A 19,613-nucleotide genomic window follows, 5' to 3' on the forward strand; every position below is an offset into this window, starting at 1 on the left:
TGCTACCGTGTGTGTGCAATGCTTTTTGTGATCGTAGCTTTATTAGCAGGAGGCAGATTGGGTCTTTTTTTAGTTGAATTGGTTGGTGTTAAGTGCTAATCTGCCCACATCTGTCTCTCATTCTACCATTTTAGCTCATGCTAGTTCCCATATTCTTGTGCGTGGGTTTGTTTGTGTTCATGTATGCCCATGCTAGTTTAAATTTATAGTTGGTGGTAAAGATAACAGCCGTATTTTGTTGACACGGACACTCAAATCACTTTAGCATGCACTTTTTTGGCCATGTCAGTTGACTGCTGGATCCATCCAACCTAGGATCGGGATCCTGTTGGTATTACAAACAAAGGTAAATTTTTTGTATCTGGATTTACATTTTTCATCGCATGAACAATTTTTTATGCCCATCTTGTGTCTGGCTGCCTAGACTGTAGGTTTTGGCATTTTGATTGCATCGGATTTGTTATTGGTTTTGTTCTTAGTATGGTTTTGGACAGGCATGGGCAGATTTTTTCTCCACAGCAGCACAATGATATGCTTACAAGATGAAGACAAGTCCCCTTGTCGAAATGTTGACTTGACTTGAAAATGCTGGCTCCTCTACAACTCTTGCTCAGTGCTTTTTCATACTGTAGCCATCTTCTTTCGCTTGTTCTACCTTTGATTTATTGAGTCACATAAAGTGATGAGTTACCATTCTCTTTTTCTTAAAATTATTGCTTGAAACAGAACAATACAGTGCAGTAGTGACAGGGGCAAGGAAGACGAATGCAAACACTAGAGCTGACTAACAACACTGTTTGTAGGCTTGAACCAGCTTATAGAGCTAAAGAAAATAAACAAAAAGCATGTCATGCAACTGTTAAATGAGTACTTCGTTGCTCCAATTCTTCCCTCTAATATTTAACATGTTCATGGGCATTTAAAAAGAACTCTTTTACACTCAAGTGTATGCATGGCATGGTAACACATTTAAACAATTTTGAAATTGCCTGAGCTTCTGCTATCAGTCTTGTGTCGGTATCACAGCATTTGTGCATAACAGCCGTTCTTTGAAAGGCAGGTGTGAAGTTCTTACACTTGATACAGTGTTTGCTTACCTCGCTGGACTTTCCACCTGAGGTTCCTTGAGTGATATATATCATGCTCTCTGAGACCCCATTTCTCTAAGGTGGAGTTCAAGTATGTTGAAAGCAACTCCAAAAAGCTTATCTCCATGCGTCTTTGTACATACAATATGAAGGTCATATTGTTTCTGAACGAAGTGGAATTTGAATTAGTACATGTCACGCCAGCCTTGCATCATATATGTCTTTCCGAGACTACAAGTTTCAGGATCAGTGTACCGAGCTCGAAGTAACCCATGGTCTTTAGGTTTATGGATGCCTTTGTTGTAGTTCTGAATGACGTCAAACGGTGTCTTGAGACACAAGTGTCCCAAGTTGTAACCATGTTCACTATTTGCCTTCAAACATTAAAGGTAACAGTTCAGTGCTGAGCTGATGGCCACATTTAGTGTCTGGGTTTGTGCTTTCATCTTGGCCTTGAGCATGTATTCTGAGCTTATGAGCTAAGGGGCAACAAGACAGTTCCGGTGCATGCCTCGGCACATTCGAAACAAGTAAAGAGATCTAGAATGTTTTGTTTCATGAGCGCTGTTGAGAAATCATGCAGATGCCAACAGGAAGATGCAATTCAGAGCCAGCTGCACCATCTTAAAGAAGCCAGGTACCCAGCAAATCCTTTAATTTCTGTTGCACAGAGCGTGCTTTTTTAGTATGCTCTCAGCTATCAGGAAGCAACCAAAAGCAAACAACTGTCAAAGAAAAATGGCAATGATACTGTGTTTACATACTTGGCAGAACAAGAGAAAAGAGATGGCTTTACAGTATAAAAAAGCACTGAACAAAGGTTGAGAAGGCTCAGTTTGCAAGCCAAACCAATGTTTTGACACGAGGACTTTCCTTCATCTTGGTGCAGATGAAGAAAAGTCTTCTTGTCGAAATGTTGGCTTGGCTTGTGAACTGAGGCTCCCATTCAAACCTTGTTCATACTGTGTCTACGTACTGTATTACTCAAACCAAACAAGATTGGAAAGAGAGCACTAATTTATGTCTTCTCTGTGTTAAAGAAATTGAACCAATGGTGCAAAAAAGGTAATTCTGAGAGCAATGTAGAGCCATGTTGTGTGGTCAAACATTGCCTGTGGCAGCTAAACTGCAAAAAAAGTGTCTGTTCTGTTCCTGTGTGATGTGAAAGTATCTATCAGCCAGTGTCTAAACACTAGGCTGCAGGAGCACAGGATCTGAAAGACATCAACTGTGGTGAGCTCAGCCAAATTTGCAGCATGTGTAATTGCACACCTACTCTTGGAAGACCAGCTGCTCTGTACAAGTGCTATGACACCCCCACATGAGTAATAGCAAAAGCGCAGGCCTTTTCAAATTTCTTTGATAAGTGTGTCAACACACCATCCATGCACCTGATGAAAAGTTTTTGTGCACCCGTCGGCATGTTATATTAGATTGGCAGGAAGGAGCTGTTAATCATCATGGGCATCAGTAGGAGGGTGCAAAGGGTTTGAGCCATACAACCAGCCCCCCCCTCCCTCCCCGTATGATGCAGTTGAATTGGTTTTGCCTCCCCCTCACTCCCAAGAAAAAAAATTCCTGCTGACACCCATGTTATACCTCTGTGGCACGGGCAATCTCAATGTTTATTGAGTGAATGGTGATCAAAAGTTTCAATGGTTGAGATGCACCACTGCCACACAGCAAATTTCAGTGGTCAATGAGTAGTGTGTGGGATCCAATAGATTGAGCCATGGGTGACAACATGTAGTAAAAATATGAAGTCAAACTGGACAGAATGAGTTGGATATCACACTAATTGCTATTATTAAATGAAAGGTCCTTCAGAGATGGGTATTCAATGCCTCGCAGCACAGCATAACCGAAGGCACTGCAGGCAAGCAACACCGACAAACAATTTGCATTTGCCACATTCGTTTTGTGCCAGGATGCTGCCACAGCTTGGAGGTTGTCTTCGCTGCATTTCTGGTTGCTATTGTTAAAAGCACATATGGGGTTTTTCTGTGTGTCAGACGTTTTGTTTCTTTTAAATTTTGTCTCGTTATTTCACCTCTGGGTGAATGCGGGGCTGCTCTCAATGTTCTTTGGCATTCTAGTAGTAATTCATAAACCTCTTGAGTCAATACTAATAAAGTTCAAGCGTCATTAAAAACTGCCGTGTGGAAGTGGTCGATCCCCATCGATTTCGATGTCCATTGACTCAATGTGCATTGAAACTGCCCGTGTGATGGGTGTTACTAAATGCTTGTGTTTGCATGTCTTTTTTGTCCCTGCTACTACTGTGCTGTATTCTTCTGTGTCATGAGCCAACATGCTAGGCAGTGCATACTATTGATTGAAGCTGTTCGAATGGCTTTGCCCCTGTATATTTATCTCTTTCTGTAAGCCAAATGATAGTCGGAATTTTCATTTTGTGGTGATTAGAGCAGTAGGTCTACTTGTCTTGAACATATAAACATTGAATTTCACGAATCAAGTGTCAAATATGTGCATGAGTGAGGTTGCATTCTATAGTGTTGTTTCCAGCTATTTTTGACAGCTTTTTATGAGGCTCAGTGTTGCTTTCCTTTTGAGAAAAACATTCTTTGTCTCCCATTTTGTAGCAGCTGTGGGGGCCGACATATAGCCAGTGATCAGTGGTATACCATACAAGTTGGCTTTAAATTATGAGGAGGAAAACTAACCGCAGATATAGGGAACTTCGCATTTTATTCTTTCGTGTTCTCTAATTTTTGTGCGGGAAAAGAACTAAGAATTAAGAAGGTTCCCCTGCAGTTTTCTGTAAGCAGGTCAGTATGAGGAAGCCACTTATCAGCAATTATGAATCAGTTTTCAAGCACACAAGATACATCTGGACTTTCTTACTTCTGAAAATTTAACCAGTTCACCACACAATGTGCTTTTTAAGCAGAAATAGCTAGCTGGCTTTATTATTGGAAAAATTGATACATAGTACATGTCTTTCTGCAAAACATTATTCCCCTTGTTAGTGTAATCTCAAATGATAATATTGGCTGTAAGCATGCTACTCATGGACTTCTAATGCATGGCAGTAAGGCCTATTAGGCCTATTATGTTGCAATTTTACCCCATTGATGGTTTTTAAGACCTATAAAAATATAAGTCATGCAAAGCTAGAAAACAAAGAGCACAGAGTTCAAACTGAGGTTTATTAATTTATGTATGGACAGTATGTGAAGGAGAAATGTTTTCGATAGATGCAAAATGTCTGAAAAGAAAATCATTTAGTGCCACGTGGAGAGATATAAGTAGGGGTTGGATTTTAGTTACAGAAATTTTGGCAGACTTTTTTGGTGTTTATTTGCAAACTCAACTTCAGTTTTTTTGGTTAATATTATTTTCTGCTGAAGAAATATTTTTTTTTTGCGGTGAGCTAAGAGGCATCTGTTCACAGTTAAAAGTGAGTGTTCATTTACAGTTTTTTCTTGCATGTTCTTTTATGCACATTTATTAATGTACAGTTGGTCATATATACAGCTGAACTCCTGCAAGAAAATGATTTGCATTGAAGGAAATTAGTGTTATGACCAAACGCATATGTAGACAAATTCGCACGTTACACAATGAAGTAACTGAAATGTTTTTTACGATGATTTGCACAACCTAAAAACTTCTCTCGGCTTATGTCTGAGAAGTGTCACGTGGCAAAAAACTGGTGGGCTTTAGTCTTCACGTTTTTGGGAAGCACTTGCTGCAAATGCTCGTTTCTCCTTTGCCCCTCGAAGTGTCTGCCTTGATGCTGGCACCCCTTCTCAGGAGTTCCTCCTCGGGCACTTGATATGTTTGAGGGTCAGAAAGCACGGCTGCCATTCTTTCTCCATTCGTGAGGCCATTAATGATGCCTTAAAACCCTCAACCACTGTTCTTAAATCAAAGATCCCACTGCCTTACATCATACCCCTGGATTTAACACTGTGATTTTCTCCTGTCATCGAGAGTTTATGGTATGCATAAAATGTACTGACCTTTTTTAGTTTAAACCACATTTTTTAAAATGCTTTCGCCATACCTTTATCAGTTTTTTTTGGTTTAAACTGAAAATCCCACCCCTAGATATAAGGGTGAACAAATTTTTTTTTTTTTATTACGTCTTTATTTCTGCTTACGGTAGGCATTTACCTTGCGGCAGAACTAAGTTGCTTCATGGATGTAGGGGTGGGGGAGCGGTTAAGGGTGAGGGTATGGGTGGGGGTGGGGGTGAAGGTTGGGATAGATATGAGGGACCGGTGTCCACTTCTTCCTCGAGGTAGGGTCGTCCCGAGGTCGGCTCCGCGAAGTAATGGCCTGGTCCTTCTTCTTCCTTGAAGTAAGAAAGAAAAGTTCGCCAGAGCCGGGTTGCGTCTGATAGCCCGATGTGCGATGGGGGATTGACCCATGCCTGCAGGGTTGCAGGTCGAAGCCCGCCCAGGGACTTGAGTGCTCTCACCCGTACTGCGTCAAAAGTAGGGCAGCTCCACAGGAGATGTTCGGCCGTGCCTCTGGCCGGGCATGTCGGGCACTGACGAGAAGGCTATACCTGCGGGTTTATGAGGTGCAGCTTCGCGGGTGACAGAAGCTGACCAGTCTGGGCTCGGCGAAGGAGTACTGCCTCCACTCTCCGGAATGAGCTACCGGGGCGGCGATATAGTTGCTCAGGGTTGGCCAAGTGCTGGAGTATGCTTCGACGATAGCGTTGTGCTCGATGCCATGTCTCCGCCCTATCCATATGAGGAGACGACAGATGCGTAACGTCCTCAGGGGGCCACGAAGCGGAAACGAATGTGGATCCAGGCAAAGGTGCGGAAAGAGCTGCTGCGCGCGCTGCCTGGTGTGCCTTTTCGTTTCCAGTGATTCCTTCGTGTGCAGGAATCCATTTGATAATTACGGTAATTGATAATTGATAATTAATAAGCAGGCTTGATTAAAGCTCCAGTGACAGATTTTTGAGATGGTAGACATGTTCATGGGACTTTGAACGACATACATATTCAGTTCGCATTTTCTTGCTACTCTTTATTTTCTGTGTCAGTAATGCATAACTGCACACAATGAATTCTTTGATTTATAACATGTTTAATGAGACCCACTCCCTTGTGCCAGTGGGTCTCTGTCCTGTCATCTGTCCCGCTGCCGGGACAGATGACGCAAGTTGCTGCTGGATCCAGTCTTGTACATCCATCTATTGCCTGCAAATTACTGGCGTTTAAGGAAAGTGGACCACAAACAGAATACAGACCTTAAGTGGAAAAAAATTACTAAATGGTGTTTATTCGTTTTGTGTAAAATAAAGATAGGGGCGAAAGTTCACCCTGCCGTAAATACAAAAAATTATTTACTGGTCTGTAATGAGAACTATGTTGTTGTGAGGCTGAATGGCATGAGAAGGCAATGTGAACAGGGCCCGATACTTCTATCATGCTGAACTCTTGCAGGAGATGCTTAAGCGTCCTCCAATTAATTTTCTTCTTTTTCACTGGGCTTATAATCACCACTTGAAGTATCATCCGCTTGCTTTTGTCCTGCATTTGTGTGTCATGTGAGCCATTGTTTATTATCCTTCCCTATTTTTTGCTTGTTCGCTGGTATCTCACAAATCCACAAAATAACTTAAAAATATATTGTTGGCTGTCAAAACTACTTTTCACACGATAACGTGTGCATCATCCTGGAGCTGAGATCCACACAGGTACGAATTACCTTTGACCCGCTGTAAAATCTCGCAGAAAAAAAATTACGGAGCAAAATAACAGAAACTCTCCAAGTTCTCTGTTCTTCCGGATATCGTTCCTTATTCTGCGTGTGGACCTCGTGGTGTATCTTTCATTTCCTACTTGTCTTCCTCGCCGATTTTGCGAAAAAAAGTAACTCTGCTAGCTTTTGGTTTTCTTTTTGTTATCTTCCTTGTCTCTAGATAATCTCTATGACAGTGCAGATTTTTGGCTGTTGTAAGAATACACAGGTATGCCAACCAGGAATTCAACAGCTGCAAAAAGCATCCTGAATGAAGACATATGTGCGCTTTGTGCTTTTTTCTCTGCATGCAGGCAGCTTTACGAGAATAGGGTGCCAAGAGAACAGTCGATGCCTGGTTTCACCATACCACGAGCTAACTTGTTACTTAGAGCGTTGCAGTAGGATATGTTTTAGAGCCAATTGCCCGAACTGCTAGGCTTCCTGGTGCTAGTTAACTCATTTCGCCCGTATTCTTCCAGTCGTAGTTCAAGGTGAACCGGCTCCGAAAGACATTAATGGAGACCGAAGCATGACAGTTTTTCGGCTTTTATTTGGCTACCAATACCTGGCGGTTCTGCAGGTCATCTAGAATGACATTTAGTTGGTGAACCTGCTTATAAATGAAAGGGTGGAAAGTTCAAGCTGGCTGACTTTAGCCACCTTTAGCAACGGAACTGCATTGCTTCTCTCCAAATAAAATTAGACGTAAGTATGCATGTCCTTATGACTGCCAGCAAATGTTTAGTTGGGTCGATATTAGAAAGAAATTAATAACTGAATCAAAAGTTAGCAAGTAGCAAATAAGATTTCCGCTTTACTTACCGACAATGCGGCGTTGACTGGAAAATACTTAGACCACACGGCACTGCCGCAACAGATGGCACGAGATTTCTCCGGATCCAGAGCCTTATACATCCATCCATCATCTTCAAATCATTGGGGTTTAAATGCTATTGTGTTTAACTTTAAAAGGCAAAGGTTCAGCATCCTCCAATATTTTTTTCGCGCCGGGTCTGGTATCGGGCGCGTAGAAAAAATCATTTTACGTAAATCCAACCTTGGTGCGAACAATGTAGCTAGCCGTTCTGCGAGATCTACAGCCTTTACAATGACATTTTTCCTTTTTATGACACCGAGTGTACTATTGAGCTTGTAAAAAATCAAGTTACATAAACTACCTTTGGTGGGAACAACTCAGCTAGCCATTCTGCGAAAAGTTAAATTTAGCATGATTTTTTTCTCTCAAGTTTATAAATAGGTGATTAGGTAATATGTTTACTAATTACCTTTAGAGAACGAACATTAGCATTGTTGACTCTGAACAGCTCTTAAATTGTTCGTGCTCTGGCGCGAGATTATTTTTTAACCTTTGCTACTTTTAGCTGTGCTCCCGGTATATCCTCGCACACAACACAAGTCGAGGGGTGAAAGAGATCCCGTACAAGAAGGCCATAAATTGGCTTGGTATCTTTTTGTTCCTTTGGTGACACGCGGCTTCTAGGGCGACTTTAGGAAAAAACAAACTAATGGCTGAAGACTGCTTCTTTGAAGTTGTCTTGAGGTCTCGAGGAACTCTATTCTTAATGGATGCAGTAAAAGCGCTAAATGCACCCTCGTTCCCTATGCCACCCACATGTGAGGGCATTCCCTGGAAAAGCATTGAAAAAGCCTCTGGTGTGCAGAGTATGCACCAAACGCAGAGTGTTAAGGACCATGTCATCTATAGGAAATCTGCGCATCTAACCTTTGAAGAGCAGATTTAGAATCCGTCGGGAACACAACAGCTTGAGTTGGTCATGAGGGTAGATTGCATTAAGCAGTCTCAGTGGAAACGCTCTCAGCCGATGTGGAGGACGCGGGTACAGTACACTATATAGACAGTGATATTTTCAAAGTAGGAATGTGAGAAGCTACTCCGCTAGCTCCTTTCACTTTGTGCACAGTTCCACCAGTGAAAATATTAGAAAGGCAGCTGTACTCAGTTTCCAAATGGTCAAGCACGTGTGAACGTCTTACCACCAAAGAACTGCTTGTAGCACGCACGAGACATAGTGAATGCACAGTCAAGACTTGATAATGACCAGTGTGGATTCAAACGCCTCTTTTGGCTTGTGCCGACAAGCAGTGCCTGGCGCAGGCACGCGCATGCGTGCCTGCTCGCTGGAGGGAGCAGCTCACGCGTCCAACAGCGCCAGCAGCTTAAGGCGACACGAAGTGGCGGCGTGATCGCACGAGATTGAAGAGTGGCGCAGGTCTGTTCCCTCTGAAGGTCACTGAAGGAATGCATGAATGATGCCATAAAATTAAGCATTACTCTTGACAAAGTTTACCAAGAAAACGTTTGTTTTATTATGAAAAAAGGCTGAACCCACGATGGAACCATAATAGCGTCATATGAAGGGAATGCGGTATTTTAGACTGACAGATCTGGAAGTTTGTTTACGTACTTTTTTCGTGGACATGGACCACCAAGCAGCTGGGTGTTTCCACGAAACAGCAAATCAAGCATGTTCGGTCTACCTTTTATATTTACTTCAAATTTTTATATCTTGTTGCCCAATAGCACTGGAAAGAGGAGGTCTGCAATTGGTTTTGCTGAGAGAAAAATTGTTTCTAGGCACGGACAAATAACATGACGTAGAGGTTGGGTGTCGCGCTTATCTTTGTGCGGTATTGGCCAGCTTTGTTAGGGATCACCCAAGATATATAAAATAAGACAGCTGAAAACTGTCCAAATATTTGCATGTTTTATTTGTATTGCTTCCTAGGAATGTTGGTCGAGGAAACAGAATTTTTACCATCATTTTAAGCCTTTCTCTCAAGAAAGGTTTATGGCAGAGCAGCAGTAATACCACAGGATGTTGGCAGAATACTTTATCTGTCAATTTGCTAAAGCATATATTTATATGTCGTTTCAATACAGATACTATCGCACCAATATCAAGCAAACAGCAAACAATGAAAGGTTCTGAGGACAGTTAAAAAAAGACGGTTGCTTCGATGGTTGCTCTGCTATAGTGTTCCTCCTAATATTGATTCCCCTAGTGATTTCTTCCTGTCTCAAGAGGCAGCACCACTAATGGAAGGGCTACTTTAGCCATTCTTTAGGCTAGAGGCACATTCCTTCAGTGCCGTGAGTTTCGAAAGCCATATTTAGGTAGGTGCGCTGGACACGGATACCTTAAGCTTGATGGACACGTAGTCCTGACTCCAGCAAGATATAAAACATGCCTTTCATAAAAAAAGCCATGTTCCAAAAAATTCATCCTAAATATTTCTGGTCTCCGAAGTGAACATTTTCACCGGAACCACTTTTTCGTGCAGGTAATTGCCACCAACTACCGGGCGTCGCCTTATGGGGACTGAGAAAGCGACAAGCAACGCAAGACGGGACCTTATGCACGAGCAGTGGAAGATTGGCTGCTAAGCCTCCTGCAGAACAGGAGCACCATGCTTTTGACAAAACAAAAAGGTAAGAAAGCCTTGCATGATTGTGCTCGAGTGCACTATCAATGGCACACAAGTCGTCGCGGCGAGCAGCCATCTTTGCTTTGCAGTATGCAGTATCTGTGCAGTATGCTTAATAGTAACAATTTCAGGTACCACAAGTCAGGCACAGGTCTGTTCCCTCTGAAGGTCATTGAAGGAATGCATGTATGATACAATAAAATTGAGCATTATTCTTGACAAAGTTTACCAAGAAAACATTTGCTTTATTATGCAAATACTGAATAATAGAAGGGAACGCGAGTATTTTAGATTGACAGATCTGGAAGTTGTTTTCACGGACATGGACTACCATGCAGTTTGGGGTATCCACGAAACATCAAACAAAGCAAGGTTGGTCTGCCTTTTATATTTACTTCAAAATTTTATATCTTGTTGCCTGTTAGGACTGGAAAGAGGAGATATGCAATTAATTGGTTGTGCTGAGAAAAACTGTTTTTAGGGACGGGCAATTAACGTGACGAAGAGGTTGTGTGTCGCGCTTATCTTTTTGCTCTTTTGGCCCGCTTTGTTAGGGATCACCCAAGATATATAAAATAAGAGCTGACAACTGTCGAAATATTTGCATCCTTTATTTGTATGGTTGTCCTAGGAAATTTGGTCGAGGAAACAGAATTTTTACCTTCATTGCAGGCCTTTTTCTCAAGAAAGGTTTATGGCAGAGCAGCAGTAATACCGCTGGATGTTGGCAGGCTACTTAATCTGTCAATTTGCTAAAGCTTATATTTATATGACGTTTTAATACAGAGATACTATCGCGCCAATATCAAGAAAACAGCGAACAATGAAAAGTTCTGAGGACAGTTAAAAAAAGACCTCTTAATATCTGATGCTGGAGCTATCCCGGGCTTCTGTTACTAGGCCGATAGTAATTGAGCGTAGAAGAAAGTGGACACTTCTGCTTGCTTGCAGTGCGACATCTTACACGCCTAGTAAGAGTGTTGTTAACTGCTGCTGTTCTCCTTAGTACAGAAATTATGGTACAGCATTAGCACCATGCTTTAATGCAAATCGGCAATTGAAGAGTCATACCTAGCACAAGAGAGTGTGAAGGACTGGTTCAGGCCGGTTAAAAATGGGGCCAAGATCAATATACCCACACTGAAATAGTACATGTAAGCGGGGGCTCTTTTTTCAAATGCGTAACGCTCTTGCAAAACCTTCCTATTTCAGTGAATTGTATGCGGTTTGGGCGTTTTTCTTTTTCCAGAGAGCAGTGTGGGGGGGTTCTATACCTGCATTATTCTAGGGCGCTCAGGTAAAGATATTTATTTCTTTGGAAGTGTTTACAGTATTTGATAGCCTTTCAGGGGGTTTGCATCATGAGACTGTGCAATCTTTTTCAGCCAGAGCTATATTACGCCAGGTATTCAAGCCGTCAGCGTGGTTGCGCCGTCACAGTGCTGGTAGGCTGTAGCTGTCAATAGACATTATCTAGCACCTGGTTGCTTGACGAAAAGTTTGGCAGGAGCTACCAAATTGGGCCTCTTTCCAAATGGAGGATATCTGAACTAGGCTGTCAGGGCTGTTGCATTCACCTTACCCCTAGGCCACGCCGACACATTTACAGTGCTTTGTGGAAGTGGTGCTTTACATATCTGTGTTGGTAGCCTACGATCTCGTGTCATACCCTTTTAGGCAGAGATTGTGTCCCTCATATTTAAATAAATGTTTCACTCTTGGGTAAGGATAATGTTCGTTGCGAAAAATTGCAGATATTATAGATTCAATAGCAGATTGCAGCTAAATGAAAACAATCCGCAAATCATTTGGGATGGCCTAATATAGGCGAGGATACTCCTCAGGCAGATTGTTACCAAAAAGCCTTTTTCAGTTCAGTTCAGGCGTTCAGTCGTGTCCGACTCTTCGTGACCCTATGGACCATGTCACGCCACGCTTCCCGGTCTCTCACTATCTTCTTAACATCACATGGCTTCATCTGCAATGCCTCGAGAATGCCATCTAACCATCGCGTTCGCTGCCTACCCCTTCTCCGGCGACCCTCAACCTTTCCCAACATCAAATCTTTCTCCAGCGACTCCTCTCTTCTCATCAGATGACCAAAGTAGCTGAGCTTTAACTTTAGAATTTGACCCTCCAATGAGCAGTCAGGGTTTATGGTCGACAATATCGACTGATTTGATCTTCTGGCGAAGACTCTCTGGCAGTCCAAGGAACTCTTAAGAGTCTTCGCCAGCACCACAATTCAAACGCGTCAATTCTTCGGCGGTCAGCCTTTTTCACAGTCCAACTCTCGCATCCATACATCACAACTGGAAAGACCATAGCACGGGTTATACGGATCTTGGTTGGTAGACTAATGTCTCTGCTCTTTACTAGGCGGTCAAGGCTCATTGCTCTCTTTCCCAGAAGCAGGCGTCTCCTAATTTCATGGCTGCAGTCTCCTTCCGAGGTAATCTTGGCGCCCAAGAATAGAAAATCTGTCACAGCTTCCACTTCTTGTCCATTGATGCTCCAGGACTTGATAGGGCAAGACGTCATGATCTTCGTCTTTTTAATGTTCAGTTTAAGCCCAAACTTCTCACTCTCTTCTTGTACGCGCATCAGAAGTCTCTTGAGTTCCACTTCACTTTCTGCCATTAAAGTGGTATCATCCGCATATCTAAGGTTGTTGATACGTTTTCCAGCAATCTTCACTCCAGCTGAAGACTCGTCCAGACCGGCCTTCCTCATGATGCACTCTGCATATAGGTTAAATAGGCAGGGCGACAGTATGCAGCCTTGCCTCACCCCTTTCTCAATCGGAAACCAATCAGTAAGACCATGCCCAGTTCTGACTGTGGCCTCTTGCCCTTCATAAAGGTTCCTGAGGAGATAGATGAGGTGAATTGGAACTCCCATCTCTTGGAGAGCTTGCCACAATCTGCTGTGATCTACGCAGTCAAACGCTATCGCATAATCAATAAAGCAGAAGTAAATGGGTTTCTGGAACTCTCTTGCTTTTTCCATGATCCAGCGAAGGTTGGCAATTTGGTCTCTAGTTCCTCTGCCCTTGCGAAACCCAGCTTGCACGTCCGGAAGCTCCCGATCCACATACTGCTGCAGCCTAACTTGCAGGATTTTTAACATCACCTTGCTAGCATGCGAAATAAGCGCGATCGTGCGGTAGTTGGAACAATCTTTGGCATTGCCTTTCTTTGGAATGGGGATGTAAACTGACCTCCTCCAATCCTGTGGCCACTGCAGGGTTGTCCAAATCTTTTGACATAATGTATGCAGTGTGTTAACAGCGTCGTGGTTGAGGTTTTGAAGCAACTCAGCTGGAATACCATCAATTCCGCTAGCTTTGTTCTTAGAAAGGCTGGCTAAGGCCCATTCAACTTCACTCTTCAGGATGCCCGGCTCGAGATCAGAAATCACAACCATCCTATGTTGGGTTTGCACATCCGGGTCCTTCTTGTACAGTTCTTCTGTGTATTCCTGCCACCTCTTCTTTATCTCTGAGGCTTCAGTGAGGTCCTTGCCTCGTTTGTCCTTTATCACGCCCAGCTTAGCACAGAAGCTTCCTTTGATATCTTTGATTGTCTTATACGGAGCTCTTGTGTTCCTTAATTGGCTGTTGTCCTCAACTGCTTGACACTGTATGTTCAGGAAGGCATTCTTATCTCTCCTTGCTATTTTCTGAAAATCCGCATTGAGCACCTTGTATCTTTCTCTTTCCCCCATAACTTTTGTCATCCTCCTTTCCTCAGCTATTTGCAAAGCCTCTTCAGATAACCAGTTTGCTTTTTTGCATTTCTTTTGCTTTGGAACTACCTTAGTAGCAACTTCTTGTATTATATCACGAACGTCAGTCCACATCTCTTCGGGCTCTTTGTCTTCTAGATCTAATTCTTGAAATCGATTCCTCACTTCCACAGCATATTCTAATGGAATCTGATCCAGATCATACCTGAAAGGCCTTCTAGCTTTCTGCGCTTTCCTCAATCGAAGCTTAATTTTGGCAACAAGAAGCTGATGATCGGTGCCACAATCGGCCCCAGGCCTTGTTTTTACTGCTTGTATAGTGCTTCTCCATCTCTGCCGGCAAATAATATAATCGATCTGATTCCTGTACAGACCGTCCGGTGAAATCCATGTGTACAGGCGCCTCTTGTGCTGTTGAAAATGAGTATTCGCTATGGTCAGGTTGTTTTCTTGACAGAACTCTACTAGCCTCTGCCCAGCTTCATTTGGCTCACTAAGACCGAACTTGCCTGTAATTCCGGATATTTCTTCACTCCCGACCTTAGCATTCCAGTCTCCTATGAGCCTTTTTAGGCAGTTCTAATGTTTTAATGTAGAACATAGGCGAGGACACTCCTCAGGCAGATTGTCACCAAAAAGCCTTTTTAGGCAGTTTTAAATGTTTTAATGTAGATAAATCGAGACCTTTCACGCATACATTTTTTGGGCAACTTTGCGCATGAGCGAAGCCAACCAATAAGTCAATAAAATAATATATGTACAGTGAATGATTTCTGTTTCTTGACGTCAGTGAATTGCCATTTGTGGTGCTGTGACGTCCAGCAGTTAAAGTGCAGCATTAAAGTTTGTTTCTTTTGCTTTGAATTGTTTTTGACCAACAGATGCTGCAGTGCTGGACGTTGGTAAAACACCATAATTATGGTTAACTGTTCCTGCTTGCATAAAACATGGTTGAACCATGCACAGGTTTCATAATAACACGTCTTTGACAGATAGTGGTGACTGTAGTCTGGTCGGTGTCTTTCTTCGGGGAACAGCACAGTTGGCACAGTACTAGCTTCGATTGTTAACAGCGACTGTGATGTAGTGTGTCCTCCTGCTCGAAGGCAGCACAAAAGAGGATGCAAACAATGCAGCCACTGGACATAGCAGAGCACACTTATCACAGCTGTATGGTTTGTGCGTTGTTGAGGAGCCAGCAACAGATGCGTGGTCGAAGGGGGTCACAAAATTATTTGAGAGACCACTTTCTCGAGCAGTGAGAGCTGGGTCGATAAGGTAGAGGTGTGATGGACCAATGATTTAGAATGAGTGCAGGTTAATGTCGTTCTTATTTTACCATCTTTGGAGGTACATTTCGAGGAATTGTGCACCGTCTGAGTTTTCAAATCGGAAAGCAAAGTGGAACAGGTTACACACTGCTACACTGATTCTCGTATCTGCATAAATATTGATCTAACTTTGCAACTGGTTGGGGTGAAATACGCATGGAAGGCATGCATTGCAGCTGTAGCTGGCTAGCAAATCTTGTGTCTGTAAAGTGACGCAGTCTTCACGGCTCTTTGCGTACAGCCAAGCACCAGCTTCCTGGGGGAGAAAACTGCGTTTCTATGGTGGATCCCTGATTCGCCACCCTCACATCGGTTCAGGACTCGCAGCAGAAGTGCATCTTACGGTGAGTATTCCCTTCATACGAGCACTTCTCACCAAAGATGGTGCACAAAGAGCAAATGCTGACGGAAAGTGGGAGTCGCACTGCACTAATGCGCACATTTTAGAACACAAGCCAGTTAAGTGGAAACCGGGAACATTTTTTCAACGGTGCTGAAACTGGAGCGGAGCGAAAATAATCTCTAAGGGAAAAGGCCCTGGTGCAGCTAAAGTCACAAATAAAGGACAATGTCGGTTGAAAATTACAGGAGGGAAATAAGCTGAATCATTTCTTTAAAAGCTCCTGTATGACTTGGCTCATCTTAACTTATGATATTGCACCTCAGCACCAAATTGTTCTGAGTAGTTGCTAACCACTTGGTCAGATTAATTTCAATGTGCACAGTCATCTTCAAGCACCCTGCGGCGATGGAGAATATTTAGTATTTTATTCCCTTTACGCTCAATTCTGGTTCTACTGTGTTAATAACTTTGAATGGTTAAAACGATTCATTGAAAATCTTAGGATACAGTGTAGCAGTATGCACTCATATACCAAACCCCACCGAGCTCCCATAAACAAAATATTCATTATGTTAAATGGCACTCCATGCCCGTGTAAGAGATGGTCGTCCTCATAAAATTGCCGCATTCATCGCGAGAGCAGCGCCATGTGCATCCTTGAGTGACGGTGCTAACCACGTGGGGATATAATAAAAGGCTTTGAACGTCCACCTCGCGTGCAAGAGGACCATGGTACGAATCTGGTTGCGAGCAATTTTCTGCAAGATTGCAAAAGAAATACGGGTGTCGGAGGCGTTGCGTATCAGGTCTGGGGTGGGACTTCATCTCTGCGGACAAGTCCGAAAATGTCCTTTGTCACTAAAACTTGACTTACAGCAGCCTCATTATGAATTACCGATTGAAGGTAGTTGGATTCTGAAATGTTCTTGTTTGCGAGTGCCTTCAGATGCTTTCTTGACTCGTAATTAGTGTACCACCTGTGTGTGGAGATTTTACCCTTTTTTGCTGATTACCATCAGTAATATCCGTATAGCTTCCTAGACTGTCCCTCTTCAGAGTGTATTGATAGTCACAGCATACCCGGAAGGTGAAAGAATGGGCTAGCTTATGAGCTCCCTCATTTCACTGGAGCTTTGATGGGCTGGTGCCCATATTAGCCGGATTATTCTGTCATCCGGACATGTTTCCAGTACAATTTTTGCGAGACAGACACTCCCATTGACAAAATTGCCTATTGCTGCTTTTGATTCACTTCTAATTTTAGTAGCCCTTGTCCCTGATGTCGGAGGGGCTATGGCCAACTATTTAGCTGTGTCAACTAAGCTCGTCCTGATCAAACCACTTATTCCTAGGTTTTGTTGATCATCTGTTAGTACCGTAACCATAACATGCCTGTCATCATGTTCGCAGTGTCGACATATACCACATCTTGTCTTCCTTGATATATCTTCTTTAACGTTTTTGCCCTTCTCTTCTTTCATTCCGGATGATGCTCTGGATACATGTTCCGTGGCAGCGGAGGGATCTTTTGTCGCCTCCTCACTTTAATTAGGTTATCTGCCTTCTGGGCCCCATGGCTTTTATACTGTCACTTGGCGGTGACAAGACCGATGACAATAGATGAAGAGTCTGGGAGTGCACTGAAGACACTGTATCGAGCTGACGTGCGTCCGCAAAAGAACTAAGCAACTCGGCTGCGGCGATAGCAACAATCGTGCTCGACGGTCGTCGAGCTAAGAATGCAGTTTCAGTCGTCAGTGCTCAATTTAAAGGCGTCGAAGAAAGATATAGATAAAACAGCGAGTAATGACGAGCATACTCTGGAACATTGTACAAGCGCACGTGTGTGGCTGGAGTATTTCCAGATAAATCTCAAATTATCTGCCGCAACAAGAAAACAAGGCCGCATCTCGAGACGAGCATGATAAAGAATACAGAAGTGACCCGTGCGCTATGTTCGCAACGATAACAACGCCTGCCGGTGGCTGTCGGAAAAGAACAAATATTTTAATGGTTGGAGGCAATATCGAATGTCTAGTCTTAGTAGTATGCTTCCTGCCGTGCCAGTCGTTGCCAATCTTGCTATCGGGAGATTTGTTTGGCCTATATCACTTCTGCCAGCATATTGGCGCGAACCATTCAAAGCTCTATTGTTTTTTAGTACCGGCCAACAAGTGGCCTTACCAGTGTGATTGTAGCGTGCGGACCATATATTTTTTTGTTTGTTCATAGCCTTTGTCGCAAGACGCGGCGTTATAACGTCTTTGTTTCGGAAGGTGCTTCGAGATGCATCTCGAAAGATTCGAGCCACATTGTTTTGTTTCTAATCTCTACCAGGTTATGCTAGTTGTCATTCACGGATTTATCCACATCTTTCTTTGCCGCCTCTAAATTGAGTGCTGACAAGTGAAACAGGCATTCTCTCTTCGACGACCAGCGAGCATGTTTGCAGTTACCGCCGCCGCCAAATCTCTCAGTTATTTTGCGGGTGCCAATCAACCCAATAAAGGGTTTTTAGAAAGGCTGTCACCAACAAAATAAAGCGAATGCTGGAGGATACACGCGTGCCGCATATAGCAAAACTCTGCAACTTAATGCGTATTGGTTCCCACAGATGGAATAAAATTTCACTGCACCAATCTGCGCCGAACACACCAAACAAAACTCTCCGAGCACAGCTGACTTCTCTTAAAGAAAGGTGGATTGCAAAACACGAATCAGAAAGAATTTGTGGACACAAAATTGGGAAGAATTTCGGGAGTGCGCTTCACCAATGCAATTGGCCTATATTTTGCCCGAATTTACAAACACTATTATCCAACCTTTTTGAAGTCAATAAACCAAAAATACGTTTTCTAGAATAGAAAAATGACTACATGTGATTCAAAGTCAGCAGCAATAGCACGCTACCAGTTATAATTACGGGAGCCCCAGTTACCATAGTTAATTATTTGAATAGCATTTACTGCATATTTAAACATTTGTGTAAAGCAAATTTTGCAATTATATATCAAGAGCATCGCCATTAATATTTTTTATGCCTAGGGAAATAACTTATCGACATCAAGCAGTTAATTTAAACATCACTTTCAAGATTCGGGAGAGAGTTGAAAATTGTCTTGCGCCAAATAAATGCTCCTCAGTTCAGTTCAGTTCAGTCGTTCAGTCATGTCCGACTCTTTGTGACCCTATGGACCATATCACGCCACGCTTTCCGGTCTCTATCTTCCTAACATCACATAACTTCATCTGCAGCGCCTCAAGGATGCCATCTAACCATCGCGTTCACTGCCTACCCCTTCTCCGGTGACCCTCAATCTTTCCCAATATCAAATATTTCTCCACTGACTCCTCTCTTCTCATCAGATGACCAAAGTAGGTGAGCTTTAATTTTAGAATTTGACCCTCCAATGAGTAGTCAGGGTTTATGGTCGACAATATGGACTGATTTGATCTTCTGGCCGTCCAAGGAACTCTCAAGAGTATCCGCCAGCACAATTCAAATGCGTATATTCTTCGGCAGACAGCCTTCTTCACAGTCCAACTATCGCATCCATACATCACAACTGGAAAGACCATAGCACGAGTTATACGTATCTTAGTTGGTAGATTAAAGCGTCTCTTCTTTACTAGGCGGTCAAAGCTAACCATGGCTCTTTCCCAGAAGCAGGCGTCTCCTAATTTCATGCAAAGAAAAACTGATGTCTGCTATAAAATCACGTGATATTCGTGTAGGTCATCAAACTATACAAATGTTGCACTTCGCCTCAAAGTACCGTGCTCTCTGTCCTCGCTAATACGTATGTGCCAACGCCAAAATTACAAATTCTCTTTTTTCTACGCACGCGCTTCAGCAGACGTTCTGATCCGTTCGTCTCGCTGCTAGGCTTCTGCAGAAAAGAA

The sequence above is a fragment of the Amblyomma maculatum genome, chromosome 7 (genome assembly GCF_055883805.1).
Source record: "Amblyomma maculatum isolate TAMU_Amacu chromosome 7, ASM5588380v1, whole genome shotgun sequence".
Classification (NCBI taxonomy): domain Eukaryota; kingdom Metazoa; phylum Arthropoda; class Arachnida; order Ixodida; family Ixodidae; genus Amblyomma; species Amblyomma maculatum.